General features: G+C 45.8%; 1 protein-coding gene across 1 annotated transcript in view; it reads right to left on the bottom strand.

Moving 5' to 3' along the window:
- TMEM177 (transmembrane protein 177) overlaps positions 1-2,710 on the bottom strand; it is a 39,157-nt gene extending 36,447 nt beyond the window's left edge. The window contains exon 1 of the mRNA XM_045031793.1: positions 2,320-2,710. The gene's annotated coding sequence lies outside the window, so the exon portion shown is untranslated. The remainder of the gene's footprint in view (positions 1-2,319) is intronic.
- Between the last annotated feature and the right edge of the window lie 9,499 nt (positions 2,711-12,209).

The following is a 12,209-nucleotide window of genomic DNA, read 5'->3' as shown; positions in this document are numbered from 1 at the left end:
TCCCCTTTTAAACATTGTTATAGTCCTAGCCTTCATTGTTTAATGATACCCCATAGCATTTGTTTGGCAAGAGATATAGGACATCCTGGCATTTGCTGGGCTAAAGTGATTGAGGCCGGCCCAGCCTGCATTAATGAAGGGCAGCAACTCAGCAAGTAGGAGTAGGGGTGAGATTTGCTGTGAGCATTATAGGCCGTTCAGTATAATCCTGCCCTGGAAATTAAAGCAGTAAATAAATAAAAGTACTGGAAAGCAAGAGCAAGGAGAAGACAAAGGCTGCAGCGACAAGGATGTGCTAAGAAGTCAGCTATGTGGATACTTGTTGTTAAGCATCTTATGCTGAGCCTTAATTAATAGCAACATTATTCTACTGAACAAGAGCCGAGCAGCCCTGAGGGATGTTCACACCTGCCTGCAGGGGTGGGTTTTGCTTCTCCAGTCTCCCCCCTGCAACAGCCATTTCTGTGTTCCCATGAAAACTATAGGTGTAATAGATACAGCATGCTTCTATCTATTAGGTAGCATCCAAACTGTACTGAGTGCTTTAAAAAGCAGCAGCTGATTCCCCACAGCTTTGCACCTCCTCCAGTAATTTACACCTTGGCAAAGTGGGTGTGAGTGGAATGGCAGTTGCTTTAATTGTGCTACCAGGATGGCATGGGAGTGTTTTACAGCACACTCACTTTGCACAAATGTGGCTGCACAAGGGAGATGGCAGTGGAAAATCAGGGACAGAGTCTCTGCTCTAAAGCGCTTGCTTTCTTCTCTTTTAATTACAAACAGTATCCATTTGAACAATAGCCACTCCCCAAAGCCTTCGGCTCTGTGTGTGCATTAATCCACAGCTGGAATCTCTTGTGGAGATTATGAAAATGCAATCCTGGAAAGGAGACAGTCCTAGTGAGATTATCAACGGGTGCCACAGGAATGGGTGTGTGTTGAAGAGTGAGAACAGGGTAAGTAAGATTAAATGACCATGCCATTATCTTAATGGCATTGAAGGGCAAAACCACACCAGGGGATTTCAGTCTTAGCTGATGCGCTTCTCCTGAAAGCAAGATTGTGTCCCTTTGCCTCCATAATAATATTTTCCTGCCCTACTCAGGAAATTTGGTTCTAGGCTAATACACTGCTCATTAAAGGGATTTTTAATAAACCTTGGCAAGGCTGGTGACAAAGGCCCAGATCCTCAGAGGTATTTACGTTCCTGTCTGTCTTTGAAATCAGGGAAAGTCAGGAACTTAAATACCTTTGAGGCTCTGAGCCAGGATTTTCATTCACCTGTGCAGAACGGTTTTACATATCTTCAATTTTGCTTTTCTCTCTCTGGTTTTAGCAAATGCCTGGTTTTTTTGCCTAGAAAAACACATTGAGTTTCAAGCATTGAATTTCAGTGCCACGTATGCATGGAGCAGGCTGTGGTCTGTCTATGTTTATACTGCCTGAGTGCCTATCATGGGACCTGGACATAGAGGGCTGAGCAGCTGGACAGAGAGTTCACAGGCGGGTAGCACTAAACACAATGCACAAGATGCCTGGGATCAGCAAATGGCTGTCTCTCCCTGCATGAGGCAAGCCAACCCTCACTCACATGTCTGAGACTTAACAAGGCACAGCTGCACCGGAGTGACTCCTAGAAGCAACCCCAGCTGGGGCTCTGCAACCTCCTGCCGGGATTTGGCTAAACCCCCCTACTGCTTGTGGCTCAGAAGAGCTCAGCTGGTGGCCTCTGCTCAGATACAAGAGGGCGGTGGGACCTCTGCAGGGGGCACTGAATGACCTGTACACCCTGTCACAGAACTCATTAGTGAACATGGACGCTGAGTAACCTTAGCAAAGGAAACAGAGCACTGCCATGTAAGCAGCGTTTGATCTAATGGATCAGGCCACTGTCTTGAGAGATAACTAGCTAATCTCAGGCAGGAGCTAGACCATACTTCAGAGGAAGGCACGAACTATTCACAATGCACCGGAAACTGTGCAGTGTTGTATCAAAGGACCCCCCCCCATTCTTTCCTGGCTTATGGTGTTCAGTTTGCATCCTGAACCATACAGTTTGGACTCCTTTATCTTAAAGATTACTATAAACTCTTAATAGTACACACTTCCAGCTCAAGATCTCATGCTGAATGCCTTAGTAGTCTCATTTTACAGATGGAGAAACTGAGGCACAGAGCTATGTAACAACTCACCTGAGTTCACATAGGGAGGTGGTGGTAAATTCAGATATAGCATGAAGGTCTCCCAACTACCCATCCCCTTCTTTAACCACTATACTATGCTGCCTCTTTGCAAGCAATCATCAGGTAAAGAAAATACCTGTAAAAGCTCTGCTTTCAGCTGTGCATCAGTTCTCAGTGGCATGTGCTAAAGAAAGGCTTCTCTGCTTTGTATATTTCATTGGAGCTGCTCCATTTTTAAAATGGAGCAATGACTCGGGGCATTTAGGCAAGAAGGTGGGACTATAAATTAGGGATGAGCTCAGCCAAACCTTGCACCTGTGGTCCCCATCTCTGCTTTAGCTTGTTCGTTTTCCTCTATTTGCATTCCCCCTTTACCTATTAGTGAGCCACACTTCACTTTACTGATGCAGGCATCAAAAGAGAGATTCAACTTGCAGCAAGTTTTGGAAGTAGTTCAAACCCACCATCTGTCAGCTCCCAGCCGGCCGCAGAGCTGCTCTGAAATCTCACATACACCACATTACTGCTCAGCACCGCGGGTGCAAATGCAGGGAATGGAGGCAGAATGCAAAATGTGGAAAGAGGGTGTGCAAGGCTTGAGAGCAAAGCTACTCTCCCTCCACCCAGAGATGTGAGGCAGGGCCGCAGCTGGTGCAAACTCTCTTGCTGAAGTGAGAAACCACACCATGCAGCCTCATGCACACAGTGAGATCGTTCGTTCTCCACATCTTTTCGAGTGATGATTTAGTTTAGCTGATTGTTCCCTTAGAACAGAGGGGAGCATGCTGTAGTTTATGCAGAGATACCAGCCTGAGGCTGTAATAACCCAGCATGCTGTGGGAAAGGGTATTGGTGATGCAGAAGATGCATTGTTCCCTTGGAGTCAATACTGACTCAGTGCCCCAGTATGGTAACGGAGGATAGGTATTGTGCTAGAGGAGGATTGGCATTTTTTGGGGAAGACTTGAACTAGAATTGGACCCATCCCCCCCCACCCCCACCAAACCACCATTTCCCATGGTAATTTCCTAAAGTCCTTAAAGGGAATTCATTTCTGCCATACACCTGTGATTCTTGTGTTCACTTTCTGTGAGCACTGCTGTGCCCATGTTTCACGGCCTGAATGTTCACAGCCAGCACATTGCCAAGGTGAGCACGTGTGGATTTGCAGTAACCAAGTTTTAGATATGCACACGTGACCATTTGTATTGGAAGTACTGGTGCACTCACCCAATCTGGAAACTGAAAAAAATACCATGTGACTTCTCACCAGTCAGAACCAACCAACACAGCTCAAACATCAGACACCCTTAAAAAGCTCTCAGCAATAAATGCATGGAGTAAAGAAAGACTTTTGAAATAGTTATTTACAAGGCAGATGCATTTTTTTCAGTAAGCTTTACCCAGTACCCACATCCTGATCCCTGGTGCTCCTTAAAGATCTCATGAACTTTATTGAAGAGGGGAGTGATTTTTACCCACATGTTTTGGCCAAATGCCAACTTCAATTATTACATTCCACCTACTTCCTTTTCTCACCGCTGTCTTGGCTGCAGTATTCTCTGCTTCCTGCCCTATATTCAGCACACAGCATCATATTTGACACTTTATTCTACAGTGGTGAAGTAAGATATACAAAAGGCTAGACTGTGCCTGCTTCTGCGGGATTGCCCAAATCTCACATCCAGCCTAGCAGAATTTTGCGAAGACATCCAACCTGCAAAGATCTCCTGTAGCAATTCAAAGAGGGGAGAATCTTAAAAGAATTATGGGCCTTCTGTTGACCATCTCAGTGGATAAGCTGAGGATATTATCAGGCAAAGAAATTTGGCACAAACTTTTTCAAACCTGGGAACTTGAATTAGGCTTCTATCGATATTCTAAGTACAGGTTGTGACAGATATGGCAATTTCTGGCAATATCTTTGGGAGATCTTATTGATGAAGTTTAAATAGCTTTGGAATCCATTGTATTATAAAGGCAAAGTTTATGTACTAGTGTGGGATTGTATGACACTTTTCTTGAAGGGAGCCATGGCCAAGGTAAACCCTGGGAAGGGTCTGAGCTTCAAAGGACTACTTTAAACAATGTGCCAGACAAGAAGGCACTTTCTGGATGAACATAGTTGTGGGTTTTCTAGGAATTACCTCCTCCAGACCCAAGCTTTTGAAACCATGCCCTGAGGAGGGAACTACTGTCTGGTTGATTATCTCTTTGTGGTCTCTGCAGATCAAAGAACTAGGCTGTATAAAGTAGTGACCTCTCAGATTCCTGTGTTCTTGTTCCAAGCAAAAGATTTCATGCACTTGTAACCACAGAAAAACTCCTTAGGGGAGTTGAAGAGCCCTTGTTGGAACTGAGGGTAATCTCTGGTAAGCCTTTTACCAGGCATGTAGGTTCTTTTATTGTTTTTCATATGTTTTATTTTTAAGGTGAAAGCATTATAGACAAATGTGCTTGCTTAGAAGGTGCCATGTGATAATTTAGAGCTATGGGCAATAACACTGTTTATAGCCTCTGGAGAGAAAGCAAAGCAGGCCTGCTTGGGCAGTCTGACTTGTTGAGGACCTCGGGGTAGGCAAGGGAAAGCCTGCAAAAACCCAGGCAGGAGAGAGACAGATGCAGGTCTCTGGCCAAGAGTGGTGATGGCTGGGAGTTGGAAGCCTAAAAGCAGGTTTTGTTGCAGGACCATAGAGAGGGATACTGGTACCGTTGTCCTGAACTGTGACACAAGTGTCCTGTTTTCAAAGGTGCTGAGCACATACAGATCCCGATGCTTCATGTCAGACAATGACTAGGAGGCACATGGAGAGCCTCTGGATAACGTATTCCATTTTGTTTTTAAAGACTTGGTTGTAGTGAAGCTTCAGTACTGTAGAGATGTGCAGGGAAAGTGAAGACAAAAAATATTCTGAATAGATCAAACAAAAGACTATTCATGTTTAATTGGGTTATTTGTAGCATGTTTTGGAACTAGATTCGTTTACTTAGGGGCATGGTCCTTCCACTGAAGTCAATGGCAGCAGGGTGACCTCCCCCGAAAGGGTTACCCTTTGATCATGCTCACTTCATTTACTGCAGAAGAAATGACTAGCATATGCTCACTGTCGGCTTGCTGTGCTGAAACAATCCATCTGAACCCTGATGGCATAGAACCATTTAGGCAGTTATGGAGCTTAACCCACTTCTGCTGCCGTAAAACTCTTCAAGCTGCGTCTATCTGTTCACAACAAGAGTCTGTTCTAAGTGTCCAGGCACTTTATGGTAGAGAAAAATTGGGCTTTTGTAAATTTTAATTGGAGTAATGCATTCTTTTAAGAAGCAGCAGGGGAACAAAAAAAGGAGTGGGCAACCACTTTTGCTCCTAAGATTGGCAGACTGGCAGCCTCTGAAACAGGAGAGGTCTTTGTTTAGCTCCATCACTGGCACAGTGCAGACAGCTGACACGTCAGTTTCTCCCACACTACCAAGCTAATAATATCCACTCTAATCTGGAAGAATTGCTGTACCCAATCTAACAAGGAAAGTCAGAACAGAGGCTCATCAGCAAGCAGGACCCTTGAGTCAACGCAACCAACGGACCAGACAGCATGCCATCCAGCTGGCATACACCTTGGAAATCTAATGGAGCTTACATATACTACACATCCCTTCCTCCATATCAGGTAAAATAACGATGGAAGAGATCTCTGACATCATCTCCCTCCTGCAGAAATGCAGCCTGTGACACTGCTTCCCATATGTTTCATAGTAATAAGGATATGATTGTGTCATAATCATAATGTATTTTATGCAAGAGAGGTCATGTGAGGTATCATTGGAAAGGTTATGATTTACTGAATATGATTATCCTATTTGTATGCATGTATCATTTTTGTATCTAAAGTTAGGAATATTGACTATACAGCTGTACTACAAAGTGTTTGCACCTGGGGAACACCCAGGAGACAGAATGCTGGCTATCTGGGAACAAGTCAATGGACCATTAGGGAAAACAATAGGTCTTAGAAGATGCTAATCTCCCACCTTCCATAGAAGCTTTCCTGGGATGCTACAAACAGCCTCTGACTCATGACTGCTTTGACACTGCAGGAGCATGTGATCCAGTCACCTGGTACTGGACTCCATAATAGAATACCAGTATTTTTCCACTCAGGGGGTGCGGGGGACCACACTGGAAAACAAAGGATTCCCACCATCTGTAAAACCTATTTAAGGCAGGGGAGTCACATAATCAGGGTCATTCTCCGCTGAATCCCTGCCCAGGATGAATGCTGTGAACATCTAAGAAACAAAGACAAAGAGGCCGGGGGGCGGAGAGAAGGACTGAGTCCAGGCTGGAAAGGGTGTCTGGCCTGTGAAAGAAATGCCTGGAGTTTTAAGCTGCAAGCAAGAGCATCTCGTCTTCAAGAAACTTTGCAATCTGCCTAAAACAGCATTTAGGATGAGAAATTATTACTTGTGACCAGTTTCTTTAGTACAGTGATTCTCAAGCGTTTGTAGTGGTGATCCCTTTCACATAGCAAGCCTCTGAGTGCAGCCCCCCTTATAAATTAAACACATTTAATATATTTAACACCATTATAAACGCTGGAGGCAAAGCAAGGATTGGGATGGAGGATGACAGCTCGTGACCCCCCCACATAATAACTTCATGACCCCCTGAGGGGTCCTGACCCCCAATTTGAGAACCCCTGCTTTAGTATCTTAAGTTTGTATTGCACTTTTGTTTTATTTGCTGGGTAATCTTCTTTGATCTGTTTGCTAACCCTTATAATTACTTAAAATCTATCTTTTGTAGTCAAACTTTTTTCTTTTCTAAATCCAGTTTGTGGAATTCAAAAAGCTGTGCATATCTTCCTCCACTTTGAGGGAGGAGGCGAATTTCAATAAGCTTACGCGGTATAGTTCTCTGTGCAGCACAAGACAATACAATGTTGGGTTTACACTCCACAGGGGGTGTGCACTTGAGTGCTGGGCAGTTCCCTAGCTGAAGCCTTCCCAGGCAGAGTTGATTTCAGTGCCTGTGTCTTTCTGCAGCTGGGTGTGTCCCTACCTGTGTTTGTGCTGGAGGAGGCTTGAGAGGGCCTGGCTGGTGGAAAGCAGGCAGGCTCAGTAGTACCCAGTACATCAGGTGGCACACCGGAGGGGGGTTAACCTGTCACAGTGGGACAGCACCGAGGGTGCCTTTTCTGCAGCCTGCTCTTTAGAGTGGGTTAAGTATCTGCTTCTAAAGTTCAACTATAATTCAACCCTTGCTAGTTCTCACCCGTGACCCTGCCCTGTTCCATCCCTCCAGAGCGGGATGCAAGGAGCAGTGACTGTGTGTGGCTGGACAGGAAGAAGGGTGGTAAAATCCTGAATGGCAGGGACAGCATTTTTGACACGCGTTAACATTCAGAAGAAAAGGCCTGGGAGATGCTGAACTGAATTAATCACAGACAAACAGAATGTTAATGGGGTGTGGGGGAAGAGGGAGCAGGTTTAGTTAGTAGGGAGCAGATCTTACCCTTGAAGTTGAAGAAATGGGCAGGCCTTGACTGGAATCCTGCACGTAGGGCTTGAGCATCAGACGTGCAGAGAACCGGCAATGCTCATTGGCTGCAGCTGTGTGGGCTCAATGCTTCTGAACATCAGGCCCACATTCTAGCTAGCCCGTCTAGGAGAAAATACCTGGGGTCTCTCTTCTTTTACACTGAAATCTGATCACTCGGAGGCCGGGCCACTGTACCGATGGAAGCAGGTCCCAGGTGTCCTGTACACAATTGGAAGTTACATCTCACTGCCCCAGGAGCATAGAGAGTCAGAATGACCACAAGCAGCACAAGGATGGGCTAGGGGGACCAGGGGCAGAGGAGGATAAACATGTATTGTTTTACACACCCCTGTTAATGCCTTTAAAATCATCTCTATTAAATCTGAGAGTTTGCAATGAGGGTGTAGAAAGGTGCCTGGAGGGGAGACTCTTGAGAGAGAATGAAGCTGTATGGTGAATGGAGTCAGAGAGGGTATCCTAGGAATAGGGGGTGACGCCACTGCCAAACAGCTGTTTGGTGGCTAGGGAAGGGGCTTGGGGGGAGAGTGGAGAGGGGTGAGTGGGGGCCTCAGGGAAGGGACAGAGTGGAGGTAGGAGGAGATGGAACAAGGGGCAGGAAGAGGCAGAGTGAAGGGGGCAGAATGGGAGCGGGGCTGTGGAGCAGAGCACCTCCAGGAAAAGTCGGCACCTGTGAAACTTACAGTTTTGTTTCTTTATTATTAAAAGGGAGGCAGTGTTGTCTAGTGGCTCATGCACTGGCCTATGACTCAGGATATGTGGGTTCTGTGACCAGCTTTGCCACTGTGCAGAGAACTGGGTGACCTTGGGCAGACACTTTAATCACCCCAATGCCTCAGTTTCCCCACCTGTAAAATGGGGATAAGGACACTTGCTGCCTTCGTAGAGCTCTTTGTGATCGATGGATGAAAAGTACTGTATACGAGCTAGGCAATTAACAGTTTCCACAGTGTTGCTTCCTATGGCAGCTTTGAATGTCTCTGCTGCTGCTGCCTCCTTTCTCAGCCACTGGGTCTTTAAGCTTATTTCAAGCATATCTGACCTATCGCTTGACCTCTGAAAAAATTCTTTGTGCTTTCAGACAATATCTTACATTCCTTCACAGTCTCTGGCTCCCTTAAAAAACAACATTAATTAATTCACAAACTACATTACTGAAGAATACAGATAACATCTCTGGATGTTTATAGGAACAACAGTTTCCACCAGTAGCTTATTATTAGTAAGCTGCCGAGCCCTAGCACCTCTGTGCAAAGCGTGAGGTGCCCAGAAAGGGGGTTGCATATGTGGCTCAGAGCTGAAGTCAGGACTGTGAGGAGAGAGAGAACCTCCCACCTCCACCTCAGACCAGACCTGCTCACAGCCTGTGGTCCAAGCATGAGGGCAGCAGAGCTAGGGCCTGAGCCAACATGCTTGGCTCACAGCTTCTCTCAGCCACATTCAGATTGCAAGTTAAACAAGCAAACAAAGTGAGCCAGGCTCATTTCAGGAAGTGAGCAGGGCGGTTGCCTGGGGCTTTGTTAGACTTTGGCCTAGGTCTGCTCTTAAACCTGCCTGGCCTTAGTTTCGTATTAAGTAGGAAGGGGAAGAGGTTGCTCCTTTTAGTCACCCTCTCCAGCCAGCCTCTGCCCCTCATCAGCCCAAGTGTGCGCAGTATTCTCCCTTCTCAGTGGCAGCTTCTCCAGGTGTGTGTGTGTGTGTGGACAATTCCTCTTCGCTGTGCCTGTTTCAGGCTGTTCACCCATTCCTTGCCTATCGGGCTGCTGGGTTACAGCACACGCCACTACAAGACCCCAGAGCACCCCACTGTGGGAGCCAGAGAGGGACCTCATGAGTGACCCCGGTGCACTGTCACCAACATCTGTGAGTTTTGGTGTCACTCTTGTTTGATGTCTAGGCCTCAGGCCTTGCTGATAATGGCAACTGCCCAATACCACAGCATCTGAACATACTGGCATCTCCCAACACTCCTGTGAGCCCGAGAGCGCCCTTTTACAGATGGGGAAACTGAGGTACAGGGTGGTTGAGGGACTTCAAAAGCCCAACCCAGAGATTCTAATGGCTGGCTCCAGTTCTGTGCTTGCTTTGAGCATAAATCTCTCTCTGCAGAGATTTTTTTAAATCCCTCCTCCCACCAGTAACTTGCCCCCCTTTCTTCCCTCTAAGACACTGCAGATGGATTTCTGAACCTTAGCCCATCATTCACAACAGCTGTACATGTGGGACAATGTACAGTATCAGCTGTGCAGGCCTCATTTATAAAGCCAGAGTTATGGCTTCACTCAGATCTGCAGATAGGTTTTAGTGTGATTAATGCCCAAGTGGCTGGAGCCCGTATATAAGAATTACCTGCTGTTGCAGAGGCCCCCATATTTTAGGGCCTTATCTCCCTTCTGAAAGCAGAGACCACTTAATCACAACTCTCTATACTGAGAATAAAACCCTCTGATTTACCTATATCCCTGTTCTCAGCTTGATCAGCTTTTGTGATGGTAGGACTAACCCTATGAATTATTCTGCAGTATATGTAGCATTGCAACTCTGTATTTAAAATGGTTCTTCAGTGACTCTTGGTAAATTATTTTCTCTGCAACTGTTTTAAAGGATCCTAGAGATCTGTTGGGTCATCTAGGCTCAGATTTTTAAAGGTATTTAGCTTCCATCACTATCCTTGGAAGACTAATTCACAGTCTAATAGAACCTGGGTAACATTTTCAAAAGTACCTCAGTGACTTAGGATTCTAAGTCCCATTTTTAAAAGGGATTTAGGGCCATATTTTAAAAGATGCAGATGGGCACTTTGTGGGATTTTCAGAAGCGCCTAGGTACCTAACTCCCTTTGATTTCAAAAGGACTTGGGTACTTAAATACCTTTTAAAAATCTGACCTTTTGTGTGGCTTTTGGGCCTTAGACTCGTAAGTCACTTAGATGCCTTTAAAATTTTTGCCCCTAATGGTTAGGAATTTTTTCAGTGCTTGGGTGTATATACTAACTGCTACAACATCATTAGGGTTATCTAACTTTTGTGAACTCCAGTGAGAGGTTCATTTATTTTTTACATGGGGAAAATCACATAAATGCAATGGTAAGGTTGCACAGTTAAGTATTTGAAAATCTGGAAATGTGAAAGTTAAGGCTGAACGTATAACCTTAACTGTTATACCAATGGAGTTACACCAGTTTAAAACAAGAATCAGGCCCCCTAGTGTTTACTTCATCCTTATTTAGGCACTCTGTCACCAGATTCCTTCCTCAGGGCACCAGTTAGATCCGGAGCTAGGCCTCTGCTCTGCAGTGTCTATGTAGTTCACATGCCAGTCCTGTCATAAGGAGCTCAGCCTGCCAGCTAAGCCCCAGTCTGCCCCTTCCAGGGTTGTCAACCAGCAAGAAAAGAAATTAACACGACTGAATAGTCCCACAGGTGGGTAAAGCTCTCTTCATTCAAAGGGCTTCTGTTAAGTTGTGGCCCTAACTAAGCTCACAACCTAATATAGAGAAATAGACCCCAGATCAGCATCAGGTGCTCCCTTCTTTCAGGGAGGGGCTGTCAGGCAGCAGTCATCGAAGGCATTTTTGCCTTCAGTCCACCCTTGCTCTAGAAGCCAAGGACTCATAGACTTTAAGGTCAGAAGGGACCATTATGATCATCTAGTCTGACCTCCTGCACAAAGCAGGCCACAGAATCTTACCCATCCACTTCTGTAACAAACCCCTAACCTATGTCTGAGTTATTGAACGCAAATTGTGGTTTGAAGACCTCAAGCTGCAGAGAATCCTCCAGCAAGTGACCCGTGCCCCATGCTGCAGAGGAAAGCAAAAAACCTCCAGGGCCTCCGCCAATCTGCCCCGGAGGAAAATTCCTTCCCGACCCCAAATATGGCGATCAGTTAAACCCTGAGCATGTGGGCAAGACTCACCTGCCAGCACCCAGGGAAGAATTCTCTGCAGTAACTCAGATCCCATCCCATCTAACATCCCATCACAGACCACTGGGCATACTTACCTGCTGATAATCAAAGATCAATTGCCAAAATTAGGCTCTCCCATCATACCATCCCTTCCATAAACTTATCAAGTTTAGTCTTAAAGCCAAATATGTCTTTCCTCTTTGGTCTGCCACCAGTTGTGCTGTGTTTTCCTCTTTAACCTCCTCCCTCACAGGTATGGCTGGGCAGGGATGACTGAGCCCACAATAGATCATTAACTGGTGTTGCCCAGCGTGGGGATTGTACACCCCATCACACAAACTCATATTAAAGACAACAGAAGGAAGCTAGATAGAATGGGCCTGATTTCCCACTGTCTGGCCCATTGTGTAGTTATATACACCTGTGGCGGGAGAGAGAGTATAAGGCCCAGATCCTGGAAGGTAGGAGCCTAAATACTGTTGAGGATCTAGGCCTAAAATACGATCAGATCAGAAGCATTTTACACCTGCTTTTCACAGGTGTAATGGAGTGACAAGGTGGAA

This window comes from Mauremys mutica, chromosome 10 (genome assembly GCF_020497125.1).
Source record: "Mauremys mutica isolate MM-2020 ecotype Southern chromosome 10, ASM2049712v1, whole genome shotgun sequence".
Classification (NCBI taxonomy): domain Eukaryota; kingdom Metazoa; phylum Chordata; order Testudines; family Geoemydidae; genus Mauremys; species Mauremys mutica.
The sequence above is the reverse complement of the archived record's forward strand: the minus strand, read 5'-3'. Positions and strand labels throughout refer to the sequence as shown.